This window comes from Oryctolagus cuniculus, chromosome 19, assembly GCF_964237555.1.
Source record: "Oryctolagus cuniculus chromosome 19, mOryCun1.1, whole genome shotgun sequence".
Taxonomy (NCBI): domain Eukaryota; kingdom Metazoa; phylum Chordata; class Mammalia; order Lagomorpha; family Leporidae; genus Oryctolagus; species Oryctolagus cuniculus.
Genome location: NC_091450.1, coordinates 35,042,478 through 35,061,394, shown reverse-complemented (window position 1 = coordinate 35,061,394; position 18,917 = coordinate 35,042,478).

Below are 18,917 nucleotides of genomic sequence, written 5' to 3'. Positions count from 1 at the left end.
TAGTGAGCACTGGCCAGACCACCACATTTTCAACTTGTCAGCAACAGTTTCCAACTATGGCATTTCTATAGTGATCAGTGAGGTAATGTCTTTCAACTCTTTCTACTCAGAAAGATGGCATTCTCAGCTCATCAGAGACCAGGACCATTTCCTTGATGTATAGAATGTTCCAGGTATTGGAAGCCAGATCAGACCTCAATAGAGAGATAACCTGGTCAGAGACAATGACCACTTCCTGAAATGTATGTAAGGAAGCCATTTCTCAATTCACCAGAAACCAGACTCCTGAAGAAAACATGCAAACATGAAACAAAACAACAAAGCAGGCCCCACATAAGCGATTGCTCAATCAACAGGCAATCGCTAAATAAGCTGTGTTGTCCACAACCTTACTGGAACACTCCCTTGGATCCCCTCCTCAGTGAAACTTTACTTCTCCTTTTTCTCACACTCATTATCCAACCTGAAATAAAAAACTGACTCAAACTCCTGCAACAATTTGATTCTGTAATTCTTAATTGTGATTTCAAATAAATTATTTTCCTAGGACATGCTGAGAAGTATGGAAACAATTATGGTTGAAATAATTTGTCAAAATTGCTGAGGGCTGTTCAGAGCAGAAACAGCCAAGTAATGTTTAAGACATAGGGTTCTAGGCTGGCACTGTGGCTCATTTGGCTAATCCTCCACCTGCAGCGCTGGCACCCTGAGGTTCTAGTACCTGAGGGGGCATTGGATTCTGTCCCAGTTGCTCCTCTTCCAGGCCAGCTCTCTGCTGTGGCCCGGGAAGGCAGTGGAGGATGGCCCAAGTGCTTGGGACCTGCACCCCCATGGGAGACCAGGAGGAAGCACCTGGCTCCTGGCTTCAGATAGGTGTAGTGGCCATTTGGGGAGGGAACCAATGGAAGGAAGACCTTTTTATCTGTCTCTCTGTCTCTCACAAACTCTGCCTGTCAAAAAAAAAAGAGAGAAATCATCAAAAAACAACAAAAAAAACCACATAGGGTTCTGTTGTAAGAGTGACCATATCACTTACCAAGAACTCCAGTATCAAAGACTATCACAACAGGCTAAATATACCACCAGATATGTTTGAGGAAGCCATGAACATTCACTCTATAGTGCAGTCATGGAGCAGCATTTGATAGCAGACTAACACATTTGTGAATCTGTAATTTCTAGAGGAATAAGGACCCTCATGTGATATCTTTTTTTTGACAGGCAGAGTGGGCAGTGAGAGAGAGAGACAGAGAGAAAGGTCTTCCTTTTGCCATTGGTTCACCCTCCAATGGCCACCACGGCCAGCATGCTGCAGGCAGCACACCGCGCTGATCCGATGGCAGGAATCAGGTACTTATCCTGGTCTCCCATTGGGTGCAGGGCCCAAGGACTTAGGCCATCCTCCACTGCACTCCCTGGTCACAGCAGAGAGCTGGCCTGGAAGAGGGGCAACCAGGACAGAATCTGGTGCCCCGACTGGGACTAGAACCCGGTGTGCCAGCACCACAAGGTGGAGGATTAGCCTAGTGAGCCACAGCGCCGGCTTATCTTTTTCTTATTCATTAAGATACTCCAAGATATTTTGCTTCTCCTTATGATACAGAAGAAAGATGTCAAATAGAATACATAAACTTATGTTCAGTAATTACTGTTTCAGTACTTTATTTGGCTTATAAAGGATCTAGACTCAACTCTAGAGGGAAATAATATTAAAGAAAGCTAGCCATTGTTTTCAGTAATTTCTTAGTAACTTTTTATAACATGTACATATGGGGAGACAGAGCTACTATTATTAAGCCTATGATACTACTATTTTACTTACCAAACTTTTTTTTAACTTTTATTTGATGAATATAAATTTCCAAAGTACAGCTTATGGATTACAATGGCTTCCCCCCCATAACGTCCCTCCCACCCGCAACCCTCCCCTTTCCCACTCCCTCTCCCCTTCCATTCACATCAAGATTCATTTTTGATTCTCTTTATCTACAGAAGATCAGTTTAGCATACATTAAGTAAAGATTTCAACAGTTTGCTCCCACACAGAAACATAAAGTGAAAAATAATAGATGATTTTTTAAATGATGATGAAATCAGATCAGACCTATTGTCATGTTTAATCCCAGTGAGAGTCAAGTTGGGAATTGATAATTTCTTCTTCTTTTTTTTTTACAGAAGATCAGTTTAGTATACATTAAGTAAAACTTTCAACAGTTTGCACCCCCATAGAAACACAAAGTGAAATATACTGTTTGAGTACTCGTTATAGCATTAAGTCTCAATGTACAGCATGCTAAGGACAGAGATTCTACATGAGGAGCGAGTGCACAGTGACTCCTGTTGTTGGCTTTACAAATTGACACTCTTGTTTATGGCATCAGTAATCTCCCCATGCTCCAGTCATGAGTTTCCAAGGCTATGGAAGCCCCTTGAGTTCTCTGACTCTTATCTTGTTTAGACAAGGTCATAGTGAAAGTGGAGGTTCTCTCCTACCTTCAGAGAAAGGTACCTCCTTCTTTGAAGACCTGTTCTTTCCACTGGGATCTCACTCACAGAGATCTTTCATTTAGGTGTTTTTTTTTTTGCCAGAGTGTCTTGGCTTTCCATGCCTCAAATACTCTCATGGGCTTTTCAGCCAGATCGGAATGCCTTTAGGGCTGATTCTGAGGCCAGAGTGCTGTTTAGGACATCTGCCATTCTATGAGTCTACTGAGTATCTCGCTTCCCATGTTGGATCACTCTCCCCTTTATTTATTCTATCGGTTAGTATTAGGAGGTACTAGACTTGTTTATGTGCTCCCCTTGACTCTTAGTCCTTTCATTATGATCAATTGTGAACTGAAAATTGATCACTTGGACTAGTGAGATGGCATTGGTACATGCCACCTTGATGGGATTGAATTGGAGTCCCCTGGTATGTTTCTAACTCTACCATTTGGGGCAAGTCAGCCTGAGCATGTCCCAAATTGTACATCTCTTCCCTCTCTTATTCCCACTCTTATGTTTAACAGGGATCACATTTCAGTTAAATTTCAACACTTAAGAATAACTGTGTATTAATTACAGAATTAAACCAGTCATATTAAGTAGAGCAGACAAAAAAACTACTAAGAGGGATAATGTATTAAGTTGTTCATTAACAGTCAGGGCTATGCTGATCAAGTCACCGTTTCTCATAGTGTCCATTTCACTTCAACAGGTTTCCTTTTTGGTGTTCAGTCAGTTGTCACCAATCAGGGAGGACATATGGTATTTGTCCCTTTGGGACTGGCTTATTTCACTCAGCATGATGTGTTCCAGATTCCTCCATTTTGTTGCAAATGACTGGATTTCGTTGTTTCTTACTGCGGTATAGTATTCTAAAGAGTACATATCCCATGATTTCTTTATCCAGTCTACCGTTGATGGGCATTTAGGTTGGTTCCAGGTCTTGGCTATTGTGAATTGAGCTGCAATAAACATTAGGGTGCAGACCACTTTTTTGTTTGCCAATTTAAATTCCCTTGGGTAAATTCCAAGGAGTGGGATGGCTGGGTCAAACGGTAGGGTTATCTTCAGAGGAATCTCCAGACTGACTTCCATAGTGGCTTGACCAGTTTGCATTCCCACCAACAGTGGGTTAGTGTCCCTTTTTCCCCACATCCTCGCCAGCATCTGTTGTTGGTAGATTTCTGAATGTGAGCCATTCTAACCGGGGTGAGGTGAAATCTCATTGTGGTTTTGATTTGCATTTCCCTGATTGCTAATGACCTTGAAAATTTTTTCATGTGCCTGTTGGCCATTTGGATTTCCTCTTTTGAAAAATGTCTATTGAGGTCCTTGGCCCATCTCTTAATTGGGTTGTTGGTTTTGTTTTTGTGGAGTTTCTTGATCTCTGTAGATTCTGGTTATTAACCCTTTATCTGTTGCATAGTTTGCAAATATTTTTTCCCATTCTGTCGGTTGTCTCTTCACTCTCCTGACTGTTTCTTTTGCAGTACAGAAACTTCTCAATTTGATGCAATCCCAATAGTTGATTTTGGCTTTGACTGCCTGTGCCTCCTGGGTCTTTTCCAGAAATTCTTTGCCTATGCCAATATCTTGAAGGGTTTCTCCAATGTTCTCTAATAACTTGATGGTGTCAGGTCATAGATTTACGTCTTTAATCCACGTTGAGTGGATTTTTGTGTAAGGTATAAGGTAGGGTTCTTGCTTCATGCTTCTGCACGTGGAAATCCAGTTTTCCCAGCACCATTTATTGAATAGACTGTCCTTGCTCCAGGAATTGGTTTTAGATCCTTGATCAAATATAAGTTGGCTGTAGATGTTTGGGTTGATTTCTGGTGTTTCAATTCTGTTCCATTGGTCTATCCATCTGTTTCTGTACCAGTACCATGCTGTTTTGATTACAACTGCCCTGTAGTATGTCCTGAAATCTGGTATTGTGATGCCTGCAGCTTTGTTTTTGTTGTACAAGATTGCTTTAGCTATTCGAGGTCTCTTTTGCCTCCATATGAATTTCAGCATCATTTTTTCTAGATCAGAGAAGAATGTCTTTGGTATCTTGATTGGGATTGCATTGAATCTATAAATTGCTTTTGGGAGAATGGACATTTTGATGATGTTGATTCTTCCAATCCATGAGCATGGAAGATTTTTCCATTTTTTGGTATCCTCTTCTATTTCTTTCTTTAAGATTTTGTAATTCTCATCATAGAGATCTTTAACATCCTTGGTTAAGTTTATTCCAAGGTATTTGATTGTTTTTGTAGCTATTGTGAATGGGATTGATCTTAGCAGTTCTTTCTCAGCCATGGCATTGCTTGTGTATACAAAGGCTGTTGATTTTTGTGCATTGATTTTATATCCTGCCACTTCGCCAAACTCCTCTATGAGTTCCAATAGTCTCTTAGTAGAGTTCTTTGGATCCCCTAAGTAAAGAATCATATCATCTGCAAAGAGGGATAGTTTGACTTCTTCCTTCTCAATTTGTATTCCTTTAATTTCTTTTTCTTGTCTGATGGCTCTGGCTAAAACTTCCAGAACTATGTTAAATAGCAGTGGTGAGAGTGGGCATCCCTGTCTGGTGCCAGATCTCAATGGAAATGCTTCCAACTTTTCCCCATTCAATAGGATGCTGGCTGTGGGCTTTTCATAAATTGCTTTGATTATATTGAGGAATGTTCCTTCTATACCCAATTTGCTTAGAGTTTTCATCATGAAAGGGTGTTGAATCTTATCGAATGCTTTCTCTGCATCTATTGAGATAATCATATGGTTTTTCTTCTGCAGTCTGTTAATGTGGTGAATCACATTGATTTGCGAATATTGAACCATCCCTGCATACCAGGGATAAATCCCACTTGGTCTGGGTGGATGATTTTCCTGATGTGTTGTTGTATTCTATTGGCGAGAATTTTATTGAGGATTTTTGCGTCTATGTTCATCAGGGATATTGGTCTATAATTTTCTTTCAGTGCTGCATCTTTCTCTGGCTTAGGGATTAAGGTGATGCTGGCTTCATAGAAAGAATTTGGGAGGATTCCATCTTTTTCGATTGTTCTGAATAGTTTGAGAAGAAATGGAATCAGTTCTTCTTTAAATGTCTGGTAGAATTCAGCAGTGAATCCATCTGGTCCTGGGCTTTTCTTTGTTGGGAGGGCCTTTATTACTGTTTCAATTTCTGTTTCAGTTATGGGTCTATTTAGGTTTTCTATGTCTTCATGGTTCAATTTAGGTAGATTGCATGTGTCCAGGAATCTATCCATTTCTGATAGATTTTCTTGTTTGCTGGCATACAAGTCCTTGTAGTAATTTCTGATGATTCTTTTTATTTCTGTGGTGTCTGTTGTTACGTTTCCTTTTTCATCTCTGATTTTATTGATTTGGGTCTTTTCTCTTCTTTTTTTAGTTAGTTGGGCCAATGGGGTGTCAATTTTGTTTATTTTTTCAAAAAACCAGCTCTTCGCTTGGCTGATTTTTTGTAATGTTTTTTTGGATTCAATCCTGTTAATTTCTTCTCTGATTTTAATTATTTCTATTCTCCTACTAGATTTGGGTCTGGTTTGCTGCAAATTTTCTAGGTCCTTGAGATGTGCTGAAAGCTCATTTATTTGGTGCCTTTCCAATTTCTTGATATAGGCCCCTATTGCTATAAACTTGCCTCTCAATACTGCTTTTGCTGTATCCCATAAGTTTTGATATGTTGTGTTGTTATCCTCATTTACTTCCAGAAAGTTTCTGATTTCTCTTTTGATTTCTTGAATGACCCAGTGTTCATTCAGGAGCATGTTGTTCAGTCTCCATGTGTTTGCATACTTTCTGGGGTTTCCTGAGTTGCTAATTTCCAGCTTCATTCCACTGTGGTCTGAGAAGCTGCATGGTATGATTCTAATTCTTTTAAATTTGCTGAGACTTGCTTTATGACCTAGTATGTGATCAATCCTAGAGAAGGTTCCATGCACTGCTGAGAAGAATGTAAAGTCTTAGATGTATGATTGAAAGTTCTGTAGATATCTGTTAGATCCATTTGGGCAATAGTGTTGATTAAATCTGCTGTTTCCTTGTTGATCTTCTGTCCGGATGATCTATCTATTTCTGAGAGTGGAGTATTGAAGTCCCCCAGTACTATTGTATTGGAATCTAAGTCTCCCTTTAAGTCCCTTAACATATCTTTTAAATAGACCAGAGCCCTGTAATTAGGTACATATACATTAATAATAGTTACATCTTCCTGTTGAATTGAACCCTTAATCATTTTATAGTGCCCCTCCTTGTCTCTCTTAACAGTTTTTGTATTAAAGTTTATTTTGTCTGATATTAATATGGCTACACCTGCTTGTTTTTGGTCTTTGTTGGCATGGAATATCTTTTTCCAACCTTTCACTTTCAGTCTGCATGCATCTTTGTTAGAGAGATGTGTTTCTTGTAGGCAACAGATAGTTGGGTGTTGTTCCTTAAGCCAGTCAGCCAGTCTGTGTCTTTTAACTGGACAGTTCAGGCCATTCACGTTTAATGTGACTATTGATACATAGTGATTTTGCCCTGCCATTTTCCCGGAGATATTTTCTAGTATATGCTTTGAGCTTCCCATGCTCTTTTACTGGTAGGTGTTCTTCCTTTACCTTCTTTCATATTGATGGCCGTGTTTCTGTGTTTCTGAGTGTAGCACATCTTTAAGTATCTTTTGCAGGGCCGGACGAGGGGCCACAAAGTCTTTCAATTTCTGTTTGCTATGAAAGGTCTTTATTTCACCTTCATTCACAAATGAGAGCTTAGCAGGATATAATATTCTGGGCTGGCAATTTTTCTCTCTTAGCACCTGTGCTGTGTCTCGCCATTCCCTCCTAGCCTGTAGTGTTTCTGATGAGAAGTCTGCTGTGAGTCTGATTGGAGATCCTCTGAGAGTAATCTGACATTTCTCTTGCACATTTTAGGATCTTTTCTTTATGTTTCACTGTGGTGAGTTTAATTACAACGTGTCGTGGTGAGGATCTCTTTTGGTCATGTTTACTGGGGGTTCTATGAGCTTCCTGTACTAGGATGTCTCTCCTTCTCCAGACCCGGAAAGTTCTCTGCTAGTATCTCACTAAAAAGGCCTTCTAATCCTTTCTCTCTCTCCATGCCTTCAGGAACTCCTAGAACTCGAATGTTGTTTTTTTTTTAATAGTATCCTGTGGATTCCCAACAATATTTTTTAGATTTCTAATTTCCTCTTCTTTTCTTAGGTTTGACTGTATCCTTTCCTGTTCTCTGTCTTCTAAGTCCGATATTCTCTCTTCTGCTTCACCCATTGTGTTTGTAAGGCTCTCTAATGTGTTTGTCATTTGATCTATTGAGCTCTTCATTTCATTTTGATTTCTCTTCACTATCACACTTTCCTGCTCTACTAGTTTCTGCGTTTCATTTTGATTCTTCCTTAAAATTTCATTTTCACGAGAGAGATTTTCAATCCTGTCCAATAAGGATTTCTGTAGTTCAAGGATTTGCTTTTGAAAACTTCTAAATGTTCTTATCATAAATTTTTTGAACTCCATATCTTGCATTTCTTCTATCTCATCATCTTCATAATCTTGGCTTGGGGTGTTTTGTTTATTTGGAGGCATCATAATCTCATCGTTGATCTTGTTCCCTCGATTTCTGTGTTTATTGCTTGGCATGGTTAATTCTGTTTCCCTCACTGTGAGGTTTTTTTTTATTATTATTATACTATGTCCGTGTTAAGTGGACTGCCTGCTGTTGGAGGAGCCTTGGAGGCTTGAGATGGGTGTGGCCTGAGAGCTCTGCTTGGTTCTTCAGGGTTACAGGTGTGCAAAGGTGACACCCTCAGGTTATGCATGGTAAATCTCTCTTTATTTATTTATTCATTTATTTTATTTTATTTTATTTTTTGTTCAGGAGGTAAGTAATACTGCAAGGCTGAGCAGAATGGATGGTATTTAGGTTCTGCTGGCTTCTACCCAAAGAGTCTGTGCAGGCTCCATTTCTCCTGCGGACTCCCACTGGGTTGCCTAGGCTACTGAATTGTAGGCTTAACTCTCCCCTTTTATTATGTATATCCCAGCTCTTTGTCTCTTGCTCGCCTTTGCAAGGTTGGCAGAGAGTGGAACTTGTCTGTACCAGTATGCCCCCACCTTTTTATTTATTTATTTATCTATTTTTCCTTCTCTCCTGTAGTCTGTTGTACTTTCCCGCTTCAAAACCTGCGTCCCTCTAAAATTCTGTCTGCCGTTTCCCCGCCAATGTCTCTGGTTACTGAGCTCACCTCCACTTACAGCGCCGATGTGTGGACTCAGAGCCCTTAGCGTCCCTCCTCTCCCCGCTGGTGTCTTTGTCACATAGACTCCCCTTCCCGCACTGGCGCTCAGACCCTGCAGCTCCCGCAGTTCGGCTTCCACGTGGTGGGTGACTCTGCTCTCCCAGTAGGTCCTTTGGTTCACAGCGAATAGCTCTGGAAGAGTTTCCTCTGCAATTTTTTCCTGATCCTTTTTCTGAGGCTACCATAACTCCGCTTTTATTAAACTAAATATTCCCGGACTATCGGTGCGCACCCTCACTATTCCGCCATCTTGGCTCTGCCCCAAGGAAAAAATCTACTTACCAAACATTTAAATACTCACAAGCATTTGAAAGCAATTTGTTTCCTTTATTTCTTGGAGGTTTAGAAATATATATCTATATATTTTTTCATACATTAAACACAACCATTCATGTGCTAACCAAGACTAGGAATACAGGGTTACCACATGCTCACAGCACCTTCAATAATGGTCAGCTTGTAGCATACAAAAACACTCTACAAGCTTTAGTTTTTCGGAACTAAAGGAAGAACCAAGTGGCTTTTACCAGGTATCATGGGATAACCATTTATGCATGCCTTGCCAGTGAGGTAGCCTGCTGTCCATGACTCAGAAATGAACAAATCATGTTTCTGATCTTTGAAACAGGATTTCATTCACTTACGGAATAAAGCAGGAAGGCCACACAGCCGCCTCAACACAGCAAGTGCCAGAAAAACACCATCTCTGTGCTGGGCCATGACATTAAGACAGAGAGTTTCCAGAAACTGAGGCCAAAGAACTAATACTTAAAACCACTGGGGAAGTGACATTTCTAGGCTCATGCTCCATAAATGAAAATGCCACCCAAAGGTCTCTGACACATGACAGAGCAGAGCCACCATGCAGCAGAAGGCAGTGATGTTAGACACAGAAGTTGTACGGGTGGGCCAGGATCATTCAAGCACCAAAGAAATATATTCAAGCTGCCCCACACTGTTGACTCCTCCACAGTTTCCACCATCCAAACCTGTAGCTTTGCTGTCACAGGAGCCATGGTCACTAAGAAAGAAGGGCTGACTGTATGAAGGAGGCAGCCCCAGCAGATGGCCCTGCTGGCGAGGCTAAGCACTGCCAATGCAGAAGCCAATGCAGCATGGCCTAGCTCCCGGCAACAGTAAATTTCCATGGCATTGTTTGCTGTGCCACTGTCCTGCTACTTTGTTGCCTGCATGCAGGGGGCGAGGCTGCTTCCAGGGACACTAAGGGAAGTTCACACTGTCAAGTAAACCCATTGGCTCTACTCCAGGCTGCTTAGTGGGACGACAGTAACACATACATTCATCTCCACTGCTGCCGTTCCTAACCAAAAATAGGCCTGAATTATAACAGGCATTCAAAGGAACCTGCAAAGCAATAACCTGGAGGAACAAATAGCTAGAATAATGTGGGAAGCCATGGCACCATGCCCTAAAGATGGCGCCGGCTCCTTTCTCCCGGAAGGACTGGCGAGAAACAAACAACTCCTAATAAGGAGATGGCTGAGCTCCCTTCTGGCTTCCGCATTGCTGTACCTATCAATCCTTGCCACTTGGCTGCTTTTGATTGGTGCGCTGATGGCTATAAGAGGGATGGGAGAGGGAAGGAGGCGGAAGAAGAAGCTTGTTCAAGGTTCCTGAATAAACTGCTTGAAGAAGAGTTCGGGTCGTGTCTTCCTTGCTGGTAAGGGACGTGACAACTGGTGGCCCGTACGGGGAACCATCTCAAACGCGAACTCAGAACTTCCTGCAGTCAGGGCAGCGCTGGTAAGTCCCCCAGGAAAATAAGGTGGGGATCCGCGATAAGAGCGGGCAGTCCTGCGACAATAGCGGGAGGATAGCTCTGCGATTAAAGCAGAGGAAGTTCTGCGACAAAAGCAGAAGGAGCTCTGACCTGTGGCCAGGGAAAGAGTACAATTTTTGACGATGGGTAATTCACAGTCCCATCCAATTTTTCTGGCGCTGAATGTGCTGCTTCGAGAAAACAGTTTGAAACTTAAGCCTAGTACATTGCATAGGTTTTTACGTAACTGCGATACCATTGCACCCTGGTATGGGGTTTCGGGAAGCCTTACCATCCCTTCATGGGACAAACTAGGCAGGGATTTGGATTTTGCATTCGAACAGGGTAATCTTGAAAGGGGAGTGAGACCAATATGGAAGTTGGTGTGAGCATGCCTCGAGGATGAGCGGTATAGTGAAACTATTCTGAGCGGTCAAGCTGCCTTGGAGGAGCTCCAGGAAGAGCGCTCTGAGAGAGCTGCCAGTGAAAAAGGGAAAACTTTGAAGGAGAGTCAGAAAAGAACTAGGAAAAAACTGTACCCCAATCTTTCCGAGTTGCGCAGCCCCTCCTTAGTAAGTAGTACTAGTGCAGAAAGTAGCTCAGAAAGCAACAGTGAGTCTGAAGAGTGTGGCGATAACAAAGAGTCTGGTATAAAGCAAGTACGGGAATTGAATCGGCAAATGAGGATTTCCAAAAATTACAGCCACTGAGCCGTTACCAGGTGCTCCAAATATATTTACGGATGGGTCAAAAACAGGCTGTGGGGTTTATATGGTAGAGGGTAATGACCCGGTATTTCATCAGTTTCAGCCAGGCTCACCTCAAGTTGTGGAATTAAAAATAGTTATTGAAGTCCTTGAGCAGTGCTCTTTCGCCTTTAACTTGTTGTCAGATTCCTTATATGTGGTGAACACATTAAAGATATTGGAAACCACAGGACCGATTAAACCTTCTAGCCCAATTGCATCCCTAACGTCAGGTGATTGCTCATTGTCTGGATGCATGGGCCGCCTGGGGGAAACCCCAGGTGCTAAAAACTGATAATGGCCCGGCCTATACATCTCAAACCTTTACCACCTTTTGCCAAAAAATGGAGGTTCAACTTGTCCATGGATTGCCGTACAATCCTCAGGGCCAGGGCATAATTGAGCGAGCACACTGCACACTGAAAGAATATCTTTTAAAACAAAAAGGGGGACGCGACAGGCCAGGAGAAAGAGAGAGGAAAAATTCCACAGGTATCTTGACCTAGAGAAAAGTCTTAATTCGATAACCCTTTCCAACTTGATGGGTTTTTCTCTTTACAGTTAATAAAAACTTAAGCAATGGGCTCATACGCTGATAATCAATTCTTTTCTGTGCTGCTGTAGCTAACTTATCTAATGAGAGTTTTCATGTGTCTTGAAGGTTTCGCATTTTTCTATTGCCAGTATGAGTCTTGATTGGAAAAACTGCACCATGAAGCTGTTTACGTTATATCTTTAATGTTTGAGTGATTACGTAACTCTGATTAGATCTAGTCCACAGCCTTGGTTAAACGTACTAATTTTTGACTAAAATGGTTTGACTCTCTGATAGTTTAAATTCTAAACCGAGTCTTTCAACTTTGGGGCTTCCAGTCGGATCCCTGGAACTCTCAAAGGATGGGACTCTAAATTTGTTAAAGTAACAGCTGTTTGAGTCAATTCAAATTATACAAAGTGTATTAAAATGTAGTAAATGATGTCAAATCTATGCTGTATTCATGTTTTTGCTTTTCAGCTAGAGTAGTCTTATAAAAATGAGAGTAAATTCTGTGTCTACAAGCCTTTATGTTGTTAACTCAAGTAAGCCAATACAGATTGGTTCAGAAAATTGGGTTAATGCAAACGCCCTTTGGTTCACTTGCTCAGTTTTACATTTACATGTCTTTGATATGCTTTAAACTTGTTTCTCTTAAGGATGAAGATCTTTTCAAAGTTGTAAATATGCACTAGTGACTGTTGCTGCCCAAGTGATGTTATCCTTATGTTACTTAAAAGCATGGAAATGTAATTTTGACTTTTAATTCAGATAATGGTGTGGTATTCATTAATAGCTCAGTGTTTTAAGTTATCCAGGCATCGGTGCCAAGTAAAATATGGAAAATGTATTATGTGTACTTTTAACATCTTAAATTTGATAAGAGAGACTTTTAAGTTTGCCAGCATGTATTCTCATAGGTTGTCCATACATGATAATTCAAGACTGTAAAAGTAACTACAGGTATAAAGTTTCAGAAGGTGTGAGCAAGTCATGAAAAGTTGTAAAAAGTTTACGATTTTAAAACATTGTTTACAGAGTTTTCTATAAGTTAAATGTTAATGCCAAAATTACACTAACCTAAAGTTGAAGTCTGATCTTCTGTTATAACAATGGGATTTTTTAAAATGTGTACTAATGTTAGTAATTATCTGGAAATGGTCTCAATTGTAAATCTTAAAATCTGTTGTTGCAAAAACTGTAACGTCTCTTTTTAACACTACTGTCAAGTTATGATTGATAAAAAGTATTAAGTCTTAAAAATTATGTTAAATATTATTATGATCAGATCTGGTCTAAAAGTGTTAAAATCGCCCTGACTAAATGTTAAGGAATTCTATTTTGACCAGATACTCTAAGTTCTCTTGGCACCTTTAACAGACTTTCTGAAAATCAAAGTTCTAAATTCTCTGAACTTTTGGTATCTCCAGAGGGCCCCTGGAGATGTCAAAAGATATATCTCTCATCTTGCAGAGATGATAACCAATCGGGCTGTTTAGATTAAAAGTGGTGCCAAGATGTGAAATGATGCTAAACTTCAGTTATAAACGTGTTTCTTTCTAGCTGCTCCAGTCTCTGGCTCAGAAGCCAGATCCTTTAAAGAAAGACTGACAAAGTCTAAGAAGCATCCCATGGTCATGATTTGCATCACCTCAATGCCCAGACCTTACGATTAAGATATGGAATCACAAGATACAGAATCACCCGGGAACAGGCAAGGCAAATTGTAAAATCCTGCCCTTCCTGTGTCACATTTCTCCCGGTCCCTTATTATGGTGTAAATCCTAGAGGTTTTATGCCTAATCAGCTTTGGCAGATGGATGTTACCCATTTTTATGAATTTGGTAAACTAAAATACATACATGTTTCTTTAGATACATGTTCAGGTTTTGTTTTTGCCACCCCGCAATGCGGCGAGGCTGCCAAACATCTCTCATTGCCTTCAGGCCTTTGCTGTTCTAGGAACCCCTATACAGATAAAAACTGATAATGGCCCAGCGTATACTTCCAACTCTTTTAAGCACTTCTGTACTAACTTCCACATCTCTCATCACCGGGATTCCTTATAATCCCCAGGGACAAGGTATTGTGGAACGAGCACATGCCACATTAAAAAATTATTTACAAAAAATAAAAAAGGGGGAATACGGGACCATGGCATATTCCCCACAAAAATGGCTATCACATGCTCTTTTCATTTTAAATTTTCTAATACTGGATAATCAAGGGAAAACTGCAGCTGATCGTCACTGGCATCCTGAAACCAAAAGACAACAAGTCTATGTGAAGTGGAAAGACCCTCTAACTGCTCAATGATATGGACCTGACCCTGTTTTAATATGGGGACGTGGACATGTTTCTATATTCTTGATGGTTACCTGAGCGACTGGTGCGGCAAACAGACAATGTCACAAAGCAGCCCCTCGATCTTCATTATGATAACATTGCTGATTGGGATCGTTGCTGCAGCCATTATAACCACCATTTCCATTGCAGCTGTGGGTGCTACAACAGCTGCTATAGCGCTCACAGGGACAGTTCAAACTGCTAATACCCTGAATAATTTAACGGCCTCCGTGGCTGCTGCTTTGGATACTCAGACATCCTTAAATGCACAAATAAAGGGAGGCTTGATGATTGTTAATCAGCGTGTGGATTTGGTACAGGAGCAGGTGGATACTCTCTGGCAGCTTGCTCAGCTAGGATGTGAGTGGAAATTTTCAGGGTTGTGTGTGACCTCTGTTCAGTACGATAACATGACTCAGGCAGCAAATTACTCTAAACAGTTGTCTCAGATGCTCTTGCAGAATTGGTCCGCAGAATTTGACTACACCTTGAAGCAACTGTGCCTTGCCGTGGTCACCATCAACTCCACACGTGTGGATGTCTCCTTCGCATCTGGATTCTCATCCTGGATCCACACAGCCATCTCCAACCTGAAGGAGTGGGCGGGACTTGGAGCTTTGGTGGGGTTGCTGTTACTTGTTGTGTTATTTTGCCTGTGGTGTTTGTGCAGAATGAGGACAGCTCATCGGCGGGAATTGGCCATGATAACTCAAGCCTTTTATGCCCTTGAGGCTGGACAATCGCCACAAGCATGGCTGGCCTTCCTTGAATGCTAGACATGGGTGCAGGGTGCGAGGCAAAGCACTTCAGAGGGAACGAGCCATTACATTCTCTGGAAGGCAAGTCTGTCTGCATGTGGGTTGGCATCCCAGATCCCACCCCCGTGAAAAGGATGCTGTTCTAGGTGGATGCCTGGCAGTGGGGGACAGACCCCTACCTTCTCCTGTAATCCTTAGATGCCTGGTTCTAAAACAAAAAGGGGGAACTGTGGGAAGCCATTGCACCACGCCCTAAAGATGGCGCTGGCTCCTTTCTCCCGGAGGGACTGGCGAGAATCAAACAACTCCTAATAAGGAGATGGCTGAGCTCCCTTCTGGCTTCCGCATTGCTGTACCTATCAATCCTTGCTACTTGGCTGCTTTTGATTGGTGTGCTGATGGCTATAAGAGGGATGGGAGAGGGAAGGAGGCGGAAGAAGAAGCTTGTTCAAGGTTCCTGAATAAACTGCTTGAAGAAGAGTTCGGGTCGTGTCTTCCTTGCTGGTCAAGGGATGCGACAGAATAATATACAGTTGGACTCCTAGAAGGCAAAGCAGACCAGAGAGAAGCATGAATTTATCACTGACCCAGGTCCAAATCACCAAGAAGCCAGACAGAGATGGAACATCCCCCAGAAACTCTCCCTCCACACCCTATTTTCTACAACACATGGTTTAACGTCTATCCACAGCAGTGGACTGAGATATGTTAACTCAAGTTGTGATGTTTATAAAAAGCAAAGGAAAAAGCAGTCTGAAAATCAGAAACCAACACAGTGCTCTGATGTGCTTATGCTTTATACTGCAGAACTATTACTAGGCGTCAGCTGACTACATCTGAGCGGCTTCTCATGGCCACTCTGGAAACACAACTAATGGAAACTTGTGCTATTAAAACCATGCTTACACCAGAGAGGTGGGGAAATAGATAAAATTGAGCAAATGAAGGGAAAAAGGAAACTACCTCAAGATTATCTGTCTCGGCCGGCGCCGCGGCTCACTAGGCTAATCCTCCACCTAGTGGCACCGGCACACCGGGTTCTAGTCCCGGTTGGGGTGCTGGATTCTGTCCCGGTTGCCCCTCTTCCAGGCCAGCTCTCTGCTGTGGCCAGGGAGTGCAGTGGAGGATGGCCCAGGTGCTTGGGCCCTGCACCCCATGGGAGATCTGGCTCCTGGCTCCTGCCATCGGATCAGCGCGGTGCGCTGGCCACAGCAGCCATTGGAGGGTGAACCAATGGCAACAGAAGACCTTTCTCTCTGTCTCTCTCTCTCACTGTCCACTCTGCCTGTAAAAAAAAAAAAAGATTATCTGTCTCTAATGTTAAAATGATCTCCTTAGGTTCACATTAAAATGAGTTTATGCTTTCATCCCTTCATGAATGACAGAGGGAACCTCATATAATGTTTGCAGTCAATAATGCAGAAGGGTTGGTATCCCAAAGAGCAAATGCAAATTCACAGAGAATAAAGAAATGACTGGAAAAATCAAGGATGAATAGATTTATTAATTCATTAACCAAGGCAATGTTTAAAAATAAAACTACTTTGGGCTGACATTGTGGTATAGCAGGTTAAGCTGCCGTCTGTGATGCTGGCATCCAGTATGGGCACAAGTCCAGGACCTGACAGTTTCATCTCCAGTCCAGCTCTGGGCTAATTTGCCTGGAAAAACAGTGGCAGACGACTCAAGGGCTTGGTCCCCTGCACACATGCAGGAGACTTGGGAAAGATCTCTGGGCTCCTGACTTTGGCCTGGACCAGTCTGGGCCATTGTAGTCTTTTGGGGACTGGGCCAGTAGATCTAAGACCTCTCTGTCTTTCTCTGTAACTCTCATATAAATTTTAAAATCTTTAAGAAAACTAAAAAAAGAAAAAGTCACCTCTAAATCTTGAAATTTACAGTTAATATGCAGTGGAATTTGATCCTTCAACTCTCACAATAAGCAAGCTTCCTGGGTTTTTCAGTGACCATTTTTACATTCAGTGTTGCAAAGCTGACATAGAAACAGGAGCTCACCCCACATGACCTTTCCTAAGGTTCTCCATGGAGATGGGAACTCAGCTTTGCTGAGACATAAATGTGCACGACTGCACTGCTCTGCAGGATGCACCACAAAGGGGAGGACTCTCCACACCTGTCCCGTGGCTGTAGGAATCCAGGGAGTCTCCACTGTAGAGGAAGGCAGTGGAGGGCAGAGCTGGGGATCGCCTCTGGGGACCTCAGATTAAGGGAATCCCCTCCCAGGCTTCTCTCACTTCCTACTTATCTCCCAGAGCAGATGTGCACTGTGTCCCCTGCAATCCATGCCCTCAGGGAAAAGATTGCACGCTGGGAAGTGAGTGAAGATGAAAGTGGAAGGGAGGCATTTAGGGTCTGTGCCACTTCACACAGGCTCCAGGATATGCATAGACTGGAGAGGCAGGACATGTGCTTCTGATGGTGTCAGAGTACCAGGGAGAGACCCGGTGCCCATATGGGATGCTGGTACTACAGGTTGTGGTTTAACCCACTACACCACAGCACTGGCCCCAACTTTTATGTATTTTTACTAGAAAATCGCTCATGGCTTCTAGGTCTCCAGCTCTATGCCATGAGTTTCTCTTTTCTGACTTTCCTCACAATGGGCGTGGGGTTATGGGTTTTCAGGAAGTAGATCTCAACAGTAATGTATTGCCCGTGGTCCTGGACAGCAGACAAAGATTGAAGCTCTGGAGATTTCTGGTGCAGACCTGCTCTTCACTGATGGGTCTGCAGCTGTGGCCTTGAATGGCGGGACGGTGAAACAGGCTCCCTCAGACTCCTTTTCTTCTTTCTTTTTAAATTTATTTTTTTCTCTTCCTTCCTTCCTTCCCTCCCTCCCTCTCTCTTTCTTTCTTGAGCTACAGTGACAGAGGGAGAGACAGATCTTCCATTCCCAAAATGGCGACAATGGTGGGGTGGGCCAAGCTGAACCCAGGAGCCTGGAACTCCCCCAGTGTCGTTCATGGGCGTGGCAGGGGTGCAAGACTCTGGCCGCCACCCAAGGCTTTCCCAGGCACATCAGCGGGGAACTGGATTGGGAGTGCAGTAGCTTGATCTAAGCAGCGCCCATAGGGAATGCCGGCATTGCAGGCAGCCACTTAAGCCGCTGTGCCGCAACGCCTGACGCCCGAAGCCTCTGTTGGCCCTGTAAGAAGGAGGGTGCACTGCTCGTGTGCATTCCACTTTCATTCCGGCCTGTGGATTCCACACAAGCGCCGTCTCCCACCACGCGTCGTGAGTGTCCACGCATCTGTGACAGATGCCCTGTCGTGCTCTGCACTCCACACTCTAGGGCTCCATCGTTCTGAGGATAACGTGTGTGTGTGTGTGTGTGTGTGCGCCCGCGGGGAGCGCTGGGAGATGGGCTGAGGATGGACGCCCCGCAGCCTTCATGGAATCGCGGTCTTCTGACGCGCGGTGCCGGCGGAGATCACTGGGAGATGGAGTCCTTTGAAGCTTGCCGCTGGAGATGGAGTCTGAGGCGAGCGCCTGCAAGGTGTTCTGGGAGAAGCGGTCCTCTGACGTGAGCATCCTGCTAGGAACTCTGGGAGATGGCGTCTGAGGCAGGCGCTCACAGGACCCTGGAAAGTTAGTCTGAGATGAGCGCCCGCGAGGTATTCTGGAAGACGTGGCCCTCTGACGCACAGTGAGCGCGGGGACCTCTGGGAGATGGAGTCTGAAGCGGGAGACCACAGTGCGATCTGGAAGACGCGGTCCTCTGACGTCTGATGCCCGCGGGGACCCTTGGGAGATGAAGTCCTCTGAGACTTGTTGCTCTCTGGGCTCTGGGAGATGGCGTCAGAGGTGGGGGGGGCCGGCGTGGAGTTCTGTGTGACGCGGTCTTCTGATGCACAGTGCGCTGGGACCTCTGGGAGATGTAGTCTGAAGCGGGAAACCACAGTGCGATCTGGAAGACGCGGTCCTCTGACGTGGG